General features: G+C 44.7%; 1 pseudogene; it reads left to right on the top strand.

The window, feature by feature from the left end:
• Positions 1–3,297: 3,297 nt before the first annotated feature.
• LOC109028216 (small ribosomal subunit protein uS14-like) lies at positions 3,298–3,494 on the top strand (annotated as a pseudogene).
• The last annotated feature ends 11,215 nt before the right edge of the window (positions 3,495–14,709 follow it).

Here is a 14,709-nt window from a genome sequence, read left to right as displayed (position 1 = left end):
TGGGTGACAAAGCAAGACTTCGTCTCAAAAAAAAAAAAAAAAAAAAGAAAGAAAACAAAAGTGAAAAACAATCCCATCAAAAAGTGGGCTAAGAACATGAATAGACAGTTCTCAAAAGAAGACATACAAATGGCAAAAAAGCATAGGGAAAAATGCTCAACACCATTAAGTATCAGGGAAATGTAAATTGAAACCACAGTGCAATACCACCTCACTACTGCGAGAATGGCCATAATTAAAAAATCAAAAAATAATAGATGTGGGCTGGGTGTGGTGGCTCACACCTGTAATCCCAGCACTTTGGGAGGCTGAGGTGAGTGGATCACCTGAGGTCTGAAGTTCGAGACCAGCCTGGCCAACATGGTGAAACCCCGTCTCTACTAAAAATACAAAAATTAGCTGGACATGTTGGTGGGCACCTGTAATCCCAGCTACTCAGGAGCCTAAGGCAGGAGATATCACTTGAACCCAGGTGGCGGAGGGTGCAGTGAGCCAAGATCATGCCATTGCACTCCAGCCTGGGTGACAAGAGCAAAACTCCATCTCAAAATAATAATAATAATAATAATAATAATAATAATAATAATAATAATAATTAGATGTTGGCGTGGATGCAGTGAAATGAGAACACTTTTACACTGTTGGTGGGAATGTAAACTAGTACAACCACTAGTTGTACTAGTGTGGAAAACAGTGTGGAGATTCCTTATAGAACTAAAAGTAGAACTACCATTTAATCCAGCAATCCCATTACTAGGTATCTACCCAGAGGAAAATAAGTCATTATATGAAAAAGATACTTGCACAGGCATGTTTAGCAGCACAATTTGCAATTGCAAAAATATGGAACCAGCCTGAATGCCCATCAATCAACCAGTAAAGAAAATGTGGTGTGTGTGTGTGTGTGTGTATATATATATATACACACACCCCTATATATACGCGTATATGTATATGTGTATGTATATATGTGTATATATACATGTCTATATATGTATGTGTATATATATACATACACATGTGTCTACATATGTATGTGTGTATATATATGTATATATGTGTGTGTGTGTGTGTATATATATATATATATATATACACACACACACACACACACATATACACCATGGAATGCTACTCAGCCATTAAAAGAAATGAAATAATGCCATTCACAGCAACCTGGATGGAAATGAAGACTATTATTTTAAGTGAACTAACTCGGGAATGAAAAACCAAACATCGTATGTTCTCACTTACATGTGGGAGCTAAACAACGAGGACGCAAAGGCATAAGAATGATACTTTAGACTTTGGGGACTCAACGGAAAGGATAGGGGGTGTCAAGGGATAAAAGACTACACATTGGATACATTGTACACTGCTCAGGTGATGAGTGCACCAAAATCTCAGAAATCACCACTAAAGAACTTATCCACGTAACAAAAAAAAACCCACCTGTTCCCCAAAAACCTACTGAAATAAAAAAAATAAAAATAAACAACAGAAATTGAAACTAAGTGAACAAAAAAGGAGTTTGGTATTCATTCAAAAAGTTAAACATACATGCCTTCTGGCCTGAGAAGTCAGCCATTAATCATATTGTTGTTCCCCTGTACATCATAAGTCATTATTCTTTTGCTACTTTCAAGATCTTATCTTTGGCCAGGTACAGTGGTTCATGCCTGTAATTCCAGCATTTTGGGAGGCTGAGGCAGGTGGACCATTTGAGCCCAGGAGTTCAAGACCAGCCTGGGAAACATAGAACAACCCCATTTCGACAAAAAAAAAAAAAAAAAAAAAAAAAAACTTTGTAATTCAACTGTCTGACTGATTGCTTTTAATTTTTATTTATATATTCTTTTTTTGTTTTTAGAGACAGGGTCTCGCTTTGTTACCTAAACTGGAGTGCAGTGGCAGGATCATAACTCACTGCAGCCTAAAATTCCTGGGCTCCAGCAATCCTCCCACCTCAAACTCCTGAGGAGCTGGGACTACAGGTGCATGCAACCACACCTGGCTAATTTTTTTTAAGTTTTATAGAGTTGGGGGTCCCACTCTCATTGCCCAGGTCGGTCTTGAACTCCGGGGCTCAAGCAGTCCTCCCACCTGAGCCTCCCAAAGTGCTGGGATTATAGGCATGAGCTACCCCACCCAGTGATTATTATTGTAATCCCTACAGCAACCACTAAGAAAGTTATTAAATATATATAACAATATATTTATCCTATAAATGCAATGTTGGTTTAACAGAAAATTAATTAATGTAGAAGACTGATGCCACCAAAATAGCAGAGTAGAAGTAATCTGGCTTCACTCCCTCCCACAGAAAACCAAAAACAAATATCCAGGACCAAAATTATCATCAGCAATATCCCAGAACTCAAATATGAGGCTGAGACAATCCCCAGGGACACAGAAGTGGAAAAACTTTGAGCAGATAGAGAAACAGACCTCTATCTGTGACAACCCTCACTCAGTTTTCCAGGCACCACACATGGAAAATTGCTCCTGGGTTCACAGTTTCTACACCAGAAAATGTGAGACTGAGATAGACAACCAGCTTTCCCATCATCTTGCATTCCCTTGCAGGAAAACCATTCCTGCTTCAACCCACAGGAGGCATCACAAGTGCCCGTAGAAAGAAAAAATCCCCAAGAACAGCTAGAAACAAAGAGAGGAGATAGGACTAGCAACCCTAGCCCATGTAACTCTGTTCTTCATCTCAGCCAAAGGAGATGCCAAATTAAAGTGACTTCTCAATAGCTCCACACTGTTAGAGAAATACTCCACAGGTTTTCCGATCACAAACACCTAGCCAGCCTCCCCACATCCCCTTTGGGACCTCCCCCTACAACCCCATTTGAGACAGGCAGTGCTCTGAATGTTTGCAAGAGCCAAGGCAAACCTGGGCTTAAGGCACCATCTATTACCAAAAAGGAGACGGTGATCTAGGAATAAGGGGACTCACTGGGCAACTGCAAAGAACCTCTAAGCAAACATACCCTAGAAAGACCTAAACAAGTCAGCCAGTGAAGACTAGAATAAATAACAATCTATTAATGCAAAGCCATAGATGTACATCCACAGAAAAAAAACAACAGCCAACAGGGAACCCCTAGCTCCCCAAACAAAGAAAGGAGCCAGTGACCAACCCTAAGGAGACAGCAATGTTGAACTCTTAGATCAAGAATTAAAAATAGCAATTTTAAGGAAACTCAGTGAACTCTGAGATAACACAGAACAACAATTCAGAAATGTATCAGAGAAACTTAGAAAGACTTTTTAACCTTTTACCTCATTGCACTCCTGAGAGCAAGATGGGTCACCAGCAGCTGTACTGGAGCCACCTGCGAAAATTCGGCCAGGGTTCTCGCTCTTGTCGTGTCTGTTCAAACCGGCACAGTCTGATCCGGAAATAGGGCCTCAATATGTGCCGCCAGTGTTTCCGTCAGTACACGAAGGATATTGGTTTCATTAAGTAGGACTAAATTATCTTCCTTCAAAGGATTATCCAAGGCATCTACTCAATGAAAGACCATGATAGTTCTTTGTACATAAAATATTTGAAAAAAACAACAACAAAAAATACTTTTTAATATATTAAACAGAGGCTAGGTGCAGTAGCTCACACCTGTAATCCCAGCACTTTGGGAGGCCAAGGCGGGTGGATCACCTGAGGTCAGGAGTTGGAGACCACCCTGACCAACATGGTGAAACCCCATGTCTACTAAATACAAAAAAATTAGCCGGGCACGGTGGCAGATACCTGTAATCCCAGCTATTTGGGAGGCTGAGGCAAAAGAATTACTTGAACCTGGGAGGTGGAGGTTGCAGTGAACCAAGATCACACCACTGCACTCCAATCTAGGCAAAAAGAGCAAAACTGTCTCAAAAAAAAAAAAAAATTAAACAGAAATCCTGGAACTGACCAATATATTTGCTGAACTGAAAGATGCATTAGAGGTTCTCCACAGCAGAATGGATAAGCAGAGGAAAAAAAAATTGAGCTTGAAGACATGCTATTTGAAAATACACAGAACAGAAAAAAGAAAAAAGCATGAAAAGGAAAAATGAACACCTACAAAATATAAGGAATAACCTCAAAAGTGCAAATCTCAGAGTCATTGGTTTTCAAAAGGGAGTTTAAAAAGAGCAAGGGGTACAAACCTTATTCAAAGAAATGATAACACAAAACTTTGCCAAACCTAGAGAAAGATATACCCAGGTGCATAGAGGAAACCACACAAGCCAGGAGGGAGTGCGATAACACATTCAGAGTGCTGAAGGAAAAAAAAAAAAAACTGTCAACCAAGAATACTATGCCCAGCAAAACTTTCCTTCAGATATGAGAGATAAAAGCTGAGAGAATTCATCACTATTAGTTCCATCTTACAAGAAATGCTAAAGAGAATTCTTCAATCTAAAAGAAAAGGATACTAACATGCAAAAAGAAAACATTTGAAGGCAAAAAACCCACTGGTAAAAGTAAGTACATAGATACATTCAGAATAGTTTAATATTGTGGCCAGGCAGGGTGGCTCACACCTGTAATCCCAGCACTTTGAGAGGCCGAGGTGGGTGGATCACTTGAGTCCAGAAGTTCAAGACAAGCCTGGCCAACACGGTGAAACCCTGCCTCTACTAAAAATAACAAAACTTAGCTGGGTGTGGTGGCATGCACCTGTAATCCCAGCTACTTGGGAGGCTGAAGCAGGAGAATCGCTTGAACCCAGGAGGGGAGGTTGCAGTGAGCCGAGATTGCACCACTGCACTCCAGCCTGGGCAACAGAGTAAGATTCTGTCTCAAAAAAAAAAAAAGTTAATATCATAATTCATAATTGTGATATGTATGATCCATTCATATCTCTAAGTGGGAAGACTAAAAGACAAATCTATCCAAAATAATAACTACAGTAACCTGTTAAGAGATAGGCAACACAAAAAGATGTAAATTGAGAAAATGTAATACACCATAGTTTAGAAATATAGGCAACATAAAAAGATGTAAATTGAGAAAATGTAATGTACCATAGTTTAGAAATATTTTCTCCCTTCCAACCTTTATAGAGAGAGTGTATTTCGGGCTTGGCCACATGACTTGCTTTGATCATTGGAATGGTGGCAGGCATGATGTGACCCAAAAACATGAAAAGCAGTTGCACAACTGTGCTTATCTTCTTTCCCTTCTTCTATCACCATAAGATCATTCCCGGCTATCCTGCTGGTGCCAGGAGGAGGATGACAGACAGGTGGAGCAGAGCAAAACCTCTCTAGCCAATTCTCATTTAGAATGCCAACTCCAGTCAATCCGCAGATTTATAAGAATAAATGATTGTTGTTTCATGTTACTGAGTTTGTTTTGCTTTGTTTTTGAAATGGAGTCTCATTCTGTCACCCAGGCTGGAATGCAGTGGCATGATCTCGGCCCACTGCAACCTCTACCTCCCAGATTCAGGTGATTCTCCTGAGCATTCTGCCTCCCGAGCAGCTGGGATTACAGGCATGCACCACCACGCCCAGCTAATTTTTGTTTGTTTGTTTGTTTGTTTTTTGTATTAGAGACAGGGTTTCACCATGTTGGCCAGGCTGGTCTCGAACTCCTGAACTCAAGTGATCCACTGGCCTTGGCCTCCCAAAGTGCTGGGATTACAGGCATGAGCCGTTGCACCTAGCCAACTGAGTTTTGATATGGTTAGTTATGTGGCATTCTTGTGGTAACAGTTAATTGGCATAGGTAGTGACCAAGAAACAATAAACATCATACTTAATAGTAAACCATTAAAAACATTATTTGGCTAGGCACAGTGGCTCACGCCTGTAATCCCAACACTTTGGGAGGCTGAGGCAGGTGGATCGCTTGAGCCCAAGAGTTCGAGACTAGCCTGAGCAAAACAGTAAAACCCTCTCTCTGGCAAAAAAAAAAAAAAAAAAATAGCCAGGCATGTGGTACACACCTGTAGTCCCAGCTACTTGAAAGGCTAATGTGGAAGGATCACTTGAGCCTGGGAAGTGGAGGTTGCAGTGAGCTGAGATCATGCCAATGTACTCCAGCCTGGGTGACAGAGCAAGACCCTGTCTCAAAATATAACAAGATAAGAGTATCTATTGCCACATTCACTCAAAATTGTATTGAAGATCTTAGGCAAGGAAATGGAAATTAAAGGTATAAAAATTAGAATGAAAGAAATAAAATTACAGGAAAGATGTTACGTTTGATTCTGTGATGGCAGAGGGTTTTCAACAGAGGTAAAATGATCTGACTTACATGTTTAAAACAGTATTCTGACTACTGTATAGAGAATAGGCTGAATGGGGGCAAAGGCATAAACAGGAAGACCAAAAAGGAGGCTACTGCAACAATCCAGGCAAAAGACCTGATGGCTTAGATTGGGTCAGAGGTAGTGGAAATGTCAGAAGTAGTCAGGTTATGCATAGATTCCAAAGGTACAGCTATATGCTTTGCTGATGGGCTGGCTATGGGGTAGAAAGAAAAGAGTCAAGGATAATTCTGAATTTTCTTGCCTGAGCATCTAATACATTGGATTTATTTATTTATTGTTTTGTTTTTTTGAGGCAGAGTTTCACTCTTGTTACCCAGGCTGGAGTGCAATGGCACAATCTCGGCTCACTGCAACCTCCGCCTCCCAGGTTCAAGCGATTCTCCTGCTTCAACCTCCTGAGTAGCTGGGATTACAGGTGCCCACCACCACACCCGGCTAATTTTTTGTATTTTTAATAGAGACGGGGTTTTGCCACTGTGGCCAGGCTAGTCTCGAACTCCTGACCTCAGGTGATCCTCCCACATCGGCCTCCCAAAGTGCTGGAGTTACAGGCATGAGGCACCATGCCCGGCTGCTGCATTGGATTTATTGAGATAGGGAAGAGAGAGAAAAAGGTGGAGAAGAGGGGCAGGAATCGAGAGTTCTGTTTTGGGCTAGGTGCAATGGCTCATGCTTATAATCCCAGCACTTTGGGAGGCCGAGGCAGGAGGGTGGCTTGAGCCCAGGAGTTTAGAACCTACCTGGGCAACATAGGGAGACCCTGTCTCTACCAAAAATTTAAAAATTAGCCAGGCATGATGGCACATGCATGTAGTCCCACCTATTGGGAGGTTAAGGTGGGAGAATTGCTTGAGCCCAAGAGGGCATGGCTGCAGTGAGCTGTGATTGTACCACTGCACTCCAGCCTGGAAAACAAAGTAAGACCATCTCCGAAAATGTTAAAAAAAAAAAAAAAAAATATGTTTTGTACCCATTGATTTTTGAAAAGCCAATTAGATATATCCAAGTGAAAATGATGGCCAGGAGCGGTGGCTAATGCCTGTAATCCTAGCACCTTGGGAGGCTGAGGCAGGCAGATCACTTGAGGTCAGGAGTTCAAAACCAGCCTGGCCAACATGGTGAAAGCCCGTCTCTACTAACAATTAAAAAAAAAAAAAATTAGCCAGGCATGGTGGCAAGCCCCTGTAATCCCAGCTACTCAGGAGGCTGAGGCAGGAAAATCACTTGAACCCAGGAGGTGGAGGTTGCAGCAAGCCGAGGTCACATCACTGTACTCCAGCCTGGGCAACACAGCGAGACTCCATCTCAAAAAAAAAGAAAAGAAAAAAAGAAAATGATGAGTAAGCAACTGAACATAGGAATCTAGAGTTCAGAGGAAAGGTTTGGGCAAGGGAGAGAAAATGGAAGTCATCAGCAAGTAGATAGCATTTAAGGCCTTAGAGTTAATGAAATGACCCACAATGTGTATGTAGAGGGAGAAGAGAAGAGATCCAATGACAGAGCCCTGTGTATTCCACTGTTTAGAGGTCAGGAAGCTGAAGAAGAACCAGCAAAAGAGACCTGGGAGAAGGAGCCAGTGAAATATGAGGAGAATCAAAAAACCAAATGAAAAGTGATTCAAGATACGGTATTATGTTTTCATAGAAAATGACCTTAGGAGACACTGCTAATGATTTTGAAATGAGGATGACACCTTCAACGTACTTTTTTTTTTTTTTTTTTGAGACGGAGTCTTGCTCTATTGCCCAGGCTGGATTGCAGTGGCACAATCTCAGCTCACTGCAACCTCTGCCTCCCGGGCTCAAGCAATTCTCTGCCTCAGCCTCCGGAGTAACTGGGATTACAGGCAGGGCCACCGCACCCGGCCTCGAAATATTTTCAAATGCTACAATAAGATTTATATTATAGGCCGGGTGCGGTGACTCACACCTGTAATCCCAACACTTTGGGAGGCTGAGACGGGCAGATCACGAGGTCAGGAGTTTGAGACCAGCCTGGCCAACATAGTGAAACTCCATCTCTACTAAATATACAAAAACTAGTCGGGCATGGTGGCAAGCGCCTGTAGTCCCAGCTACTCAGCAGGCTGAGGCAGGAGAATCACCTGAACCCAGGAGGCAGAGGTTGTGGTAAGCCAAGATAATGCCACTGCATTCCAGCCTGGGCAACGGAGCAAGACTCTGTCTCAAAGAAAAAAAAAATTATATTGTATTATTACTATTATACATTATACCTATTCTATATTAGAGAGAACTAATAGGACAAAATGTTAACAATTGTTGGATTTAGATGAATGATGTACAGGTGTTCATTATGCATTCCTTCAACTTTTCTGCATGTTTGAATTTTTTCATAATAAAGAGATTAGGGTGACTGTTTTTGAGGGTTTGAGACAGGGTCTTGCTCTGTCGCCTGGGCTGGAGTGCAGTGGCACCATTATGGCTTACTGCAGCTTCAACCTCTTGGGCTCAACGAATCCTCCTACCCCAGCCTCCCATGTAGCTGGGACCACAGGCATGCACCACCACTCCTGGCTAATTTTTTGATGTTTTGTAGACAGGGGGGCCTCACTTCATTGCTCAGCTTTGTCTCAAACTCCTGGGCTCAAGTGATCCTCCTGCCTCAGCCTCCCAAAGTGCTGGGATTACGGGCATGAGCCCCCATGCCCAACCTGGGGATACTATTTTGAGAATAATGAGTAATCAACCACATTCATTTAACTGCTTTTAAGATCAATAACTTTATATTCCTCTAATACCCAGGTTGTGGTATCCAAACACCATTTCCCACTAAAAAAGACCATGAATCACTGGGGAAAAAAAGTAGCTGATACCAGCTGTGGTCTAGATATGCACAAAATGAGTCCAGAACATTTTATCATATTGGATAGCAAGAAAACTGGAAATTTATGTCAGAAGGACTCAGGAACTAACTTGAATAAGTTCCCACTGGCCAAAATAGGACAGTTTTGGCCAGTGGGAACAAAATAGTGATGGCAGCAGCAGGCTGTCTGCAGTGGCTGCTGCCATCATGCCAGCTGCAGCAGGGAGGCATGGCCAGGGCTGCACATTCCATGGAGCCAACAGGAGCTGGGGACAAGCGGGATCCTTGTCCCTTCCAAGTTGGGGTGGGAGCTCCCTGGGTGCTGCTGCAGCCGCCCAAGCCACGGCTGTGGACCCGGGCATCCCTGTGCTTTCAGGGCCGGGAGAAGACAGGAGCCCTACCTTTCCAGGCGCAGCTGCAGCCACCCAAACCACAGCTGCAGACTCAGGCCTCCTGCTCAGCAGAGCAGGCAGGAGCCCCGCCCCCGCCAGGTGTAGGTGCAGCCACTCTTTGAGTGGCTGCAGACTCAGGAATCCCTGCCCTCTTGGGGCCCCAGAAGGCCTCACAGGCTCAGAAATTCCTGCTCCCACTGCCTGGCTTCTTCCTGCTGTTGGTGCCCACTCCAATCTCAGAGCAAAGTCAGAGCAGAGCCTGGGCACTGTCACAGCCTGGCCGAGTGTGCACATACTCGGAGCAGTGCTGACACACCAGTCCCCTGCTGCTTCGGTCCCCTGCAGATTTTGGGTGCCAATGAGCATAGGAGGGAAGCCAAGTGGGGTCTGAAGGCAGCTCAGCACTGGCCTGCAGGCGCCTCTTGGCACCTACAGCCTGGGCACCATGAATGGCAGCAGGAGGCAGACAGGCTTCTGAGTGGATGGGGCAGGTCCCTGGTAAGGTCCCACTTTCAGGCCAGGGAGGGCCTGAAGGCTGGGGACCGGGTTGCCCATCCCACTATGGGAGTGGGAACTTGTGGTGACACTTCCAGGCCCGCCCATGGCTGCCCAGGACCAATTGGCATGCACTTCCTCCCCTCTAAGGCCCATAAAAGCCCAGGCTCTGAGCAGACGTCAGGACAATCAGCTGCAGAGAGGAGCTACCCACACCAAGGCCTCCTCTCTGTGAGAGCTGCAGATGTTGGGACAACCAGCTGCAGAGAGGAGCAACCAACTTTCGGGCCTCCTCTCTCCTGAGAGCTGCAGAGACTACAGGATGACATACCTGCAGAGAGAAGCCACCCACTCTAGGGCCTCCCCTCTGCTGAGAGCTGCACAGATGACAGGACAACCAGCTGCAGAGAGGAGCTACCCTCCCTGTTGATAGCTGAACACTTGTCAGGACGACTTGCCTAGCAGAGAGGAGCTACCCTCTCTGCTAGGAGCTGAACACTCCTCAGGACACCCCTGCTAGGGAAAGGAGCTGCCCCCTGCAGGTTTCTTTTGAGCTGTTCTATTGCTCAATAAAGCTACTCTTTGTCTTGCTCACTCTTCACTTGTCTGCGTACCTCATTCTTCCTGTCGCAGGACAAGAACTCAGGACCCACCAAATGGTGAGGCTAAAAGAGCTGTAACAAACGGGGGTGAGACATGACCCTTGCTTGCCACGTTGTGGGTGAAGGCAAGGAAAGAAGAACTGCAGCCCTTTGGGGAGCCTAGCCCTGGGAGCTCCCCAAGCCAGGGCTGTGACTTCCTCTTTGAGGACCTGCTGTTCCTGGCATCTCCAAGCTTCCAGGCACCAATGTGTCCCCCAGTGCCAGCTGTGGAAGCTGCTTGCCATGTGCCTGGTCCGGCCGCAGGCTTGCAGGGAAATGGTGCCATGCTGGCACCTGGAACTGCCCACCCCGCTGCAGCACCCGGAATGTCTGACTGTGCACAGTGGCTGGACCCAATGCTCACTCACATACCCCTAACTGTTCCACGCCTGTCTCACCCTTGGCAGGCATGGGACCCAGGCTGGTAGCGTGAGCCAAGCACAGGCTGCCAGGCTGGGTAGGTGAAACGAGCCCAGAGGGCCTGAGCAAAACTGGGGCAAAGGCACCACCAGCCACAGAGGTTTCCGGCCAGAAAAAGGATGCCCCAAAGATCCCGTAACAATAGGACAAGCACCAAAAATGATAACTGGGCGCAGTGGCTTACGCCTGTAATCCCAGCACTTTGGGAGGCCAAGGCAGGAAGATCACCTGAGGTCAGGAGTTTGAGACCAGCCTGGCCAACATGGTGAAACTCTGTCTCTACTAAAAATACAAAAATCAGCCGGGCGTGGTGACAGGTGTCTGTAATCCCAACTACTCAGGAGGCTGAGACAGGGGAATCGCTTGAACCTGGGAAGCGGAGTTTGCAGTCAGCCGAGATCACACCACTGCACTCTAGCCTGGGTGACAGAGCAAGACTCCATCTCAATCAATCAATCAATCAATCAATAACTGGGCTGGGTGCAGTGGCTCATGTCTGTAATCCCAGCACTTTGGGAGGCCAAGGCAGGAGGATCACTTGAGGCCAGGAGTTTGAGACCAGCCTGGGCAAAACATGGTGAGACCCTGTCTCTACAAAAAAATTAAAAATTAGCCGGGTGTGATGGCACGTGCTTGTAGTCCCAGTTACTTGGGAGGCTGAGATGAGAGAATCACTTGAGCCCAGGAGGTCAAGGTTGCAGTGAGCTTTGTGCCACTGCACTCCAGCCTGAAAAAGAGTGAGACCCGTCTCAAAAAGAAAAAAAAGATAACTAGCAATAATTGAGTACATCACATATGTGTTAAATCATGAGTTCATAATGGTACTTTAAAAAAAACCTCATCGGTCAACTTTGGAAGATGCTGGGGAACCAACTCATTACTTTGAAAGCCGGTAAAATAAGTGAGAAGCAATCAAGTATTTATTCTGCCTTTCCTAGGAAATGTATCTCTGTGTAACAAATAGTTAATGTGGAAAAGTTTCTCCTTATAGAATTATTCTACCTAATACTTCTATAAGAATTCATTTAAAGAAGGAATGATAATATTATTCTCTAACTTTTTATTTATTTTGAGACAGGGTCTTGCTATGATGCCCAGGCTGGACTCGAACTCCTGGGCTCAAGCAACCCTCTCGGCTCAACTTCCCAAGTAGTTGGGACTATAGTCGCGTGCCACCATGCCCAGCTTTAACTCCTCTATTAATGAACCTAGACCAGTGGTTCTTATTCAGGGTCAACTTTGTCCCCCAGAAGACAAATGGCAATGTCTAGACACATTTTTTTATTGTTACAGTCGGGAGGAGGTGCTATTGGCATCCATTAGGTAGAGGCCAGGGATGCTGCTAAACATCCTACAATACACAGGACAGCCCCCTACAATAAAGAATTTTGCAGTCCAAAATGTCAATAGTGCCACGGTTGAGAAACAAATATCTGTTATTAACATCACAAAAAGACCACCACTGTATACCTCCTGTATACCTCCTGATAGAAGTGCTAAAACCATCTACAAATTAGTTTTGCCAAAATAAATCTAAATTTGATTAAGTTACCAATTTATATCAAATACAGAGGATGGAGGAACATGCTAAATTACAACAGAAATCAAGACTCTAAGAAACTCTACAGGACAAATGAACCAGTTTAAAAAAATAGTAAGAAAAAAGATGGAGAATAAGCATAGATCTGTAAAGACTTAAGAAACATATGGCTGGGTGTGGTGGCTCACACCTACAATCCCAGCACTTTGGGAGGCCAAGGCGGATGGAATGCTTGAGCCCAGGAGTTGAGACCAGCCTGGGCAACGTGGCAAACCCCATCTCTACAAAAATACAAAAATTAGACAGGTGTGGTGGTACCCACACCTGAGTAGTCCCAGCTACTCAGAAGGCTGAGGCAGGAGGATTTCTTGAGCCTTGGGGGTGGAGGTTGCTGTGAGCCGAGATCAACCCACTGCACTCCATCCTGGGTGATAGAGCCAGACCCTGTCTCACAAAAAGAGAGAGAGACAGACAGACATATCACCTGCAAAATACAGACATAATTTAGATTTTGATTCAAATAAACAATTTTTAAAAATCAAACGTAAGACAGTGAGGGAAAAGTAAACAACTGGATGCTTGATGACATGAAGGAACTATTGTTTTTTTCTGGTGTGACAATACTGTGATTTGGTTTTAAAGAAGAAACCTTATCATTTAGAGATAACGTACTGAAACATTTACAGGATGAAATGATATGTCAGAAATATACACAAATATGGAGTGGGGAAGAGGGCACGGATATAGATGAAACAAAATTGGCCATGAATTGCTCATTGGAGAATCACTGACATAGAAGGGTAAATGAAAGTAGGTACTTTCACCTGGGCCAGGTCAAATATGGCAACAGTACAACTGAGGCAAAGGCAAGCCAATTTTGCACTATGGATTTCCAACAAAATGGTCTTACTAATCCAAGGTAAATAAACATTCATTTTTCTATTCTGTGTGTGTGTGTGTGTGTGTGTGTGTGTGTTAAGACATTTTCCACCATAAAAACAACAAAAGGTTTTTTTTGAGACAGAGTCCCACTCTTGTCGCCTAGACAGGAGTGTAATGGCACGATCTTGGCTCACTGCAACCTCCGCCTCCCGGGTTCAAGCGATTCACCTGCCTCAGATTCCAGAGTAGCTGGAATTACAGGCGCTCGCCACCACATCAGGCTAATTTTTTTGTATTTTTAGTAGAGACGGGGTTTCACCATGTTGGCCAGGCTGGTCTCATCTCCTGATTGAACCACAGTCACAGCCTCCTTCCTAATCAGTCTTGGCCAGGTTGGTCTCATCCTTTCCTGATTGAACCACAGTCACAGCCTCCTTCCTAATCAGTCTCCCGGCCTCCATACAACCACCGCAATCATCTTACAAAAAATAGGCACCTGGCTCTTTGGCTTGGCATTACCATCACCAACTACTACAGTAATTCTCAAACGTGATAAAGGGCCAGAACCCAGTGTCGGTTAAAAGATCTATGATATTAAACAAAATGAGGCATAAATTCCTAGTGTTTACAGATGTCATACAATAAAAAGCAAATTCACAAATTAGTTGTAGATGTTAACATTAATGTGATGAATGAGCGTGTGCTGAGACCAAACGCCTCCAGAAAAAAGAACAGGATGCACATGCCCCGGGCAATTCTGTGAGGTTGGCCTGCCTCCACCGGCTGTGGAAGGATTGCGAATGTCTCCCGTTCCTCTCGCTCCAAACTTGTGCAATACCTTCCCTTGTACGGCGCACGAAGACAGCATCTGGCCTTCTCTTGACTCTAAGGCATCATGTATCATTTATGACCGTCTTTATTCTTTTCTCAGTAGCCCTCGACAAGCGAGTAGTATTTCTTGGCTCCAACTCTCATAAACGTGTAACCAGACTCCATTGGAAGCCGGTAACCCCACGCGATACGGACTGTGCTTGTATTAATTTTCTTTTAAGCTTACTACAGAAATATTAATACAGTACTTGAGAATTCCTGCAGGACTCAGCCTCGCTTCCTCGAGGAGCTCTCAGCCTGCCTCCGCACTCGAGACCGCAGCTTCCACTCCCGCCGCCCACCGTTCCGCCGCTAGGTGGCAGGCGGCTCAACGACGCCCTTTTAAACCGTTTGCCCCGGAGTGGCCC

Source organism: Gorilla gorilla, chromosome 13, assembly GCF_029281585.2.
Source record: "Gorilla gorilla gorilla isolate KB3781 chromosome 13, NHGRI_mGorGor1-v2.1_pri, whole genome shotgun sequence".
In the NCBI taxonomy this organism is placed as follows: Eukaryota; Metazoa; Chordata; class Mammalia; order Primates; family Hominidae; genus Gorilla; species Gorilla gorilla.
The sequence above is the reverse complement of the archived record's forward strand: the minus strand, read 5'-3'. Positions and strand labels throughout refer to the sequence as shown.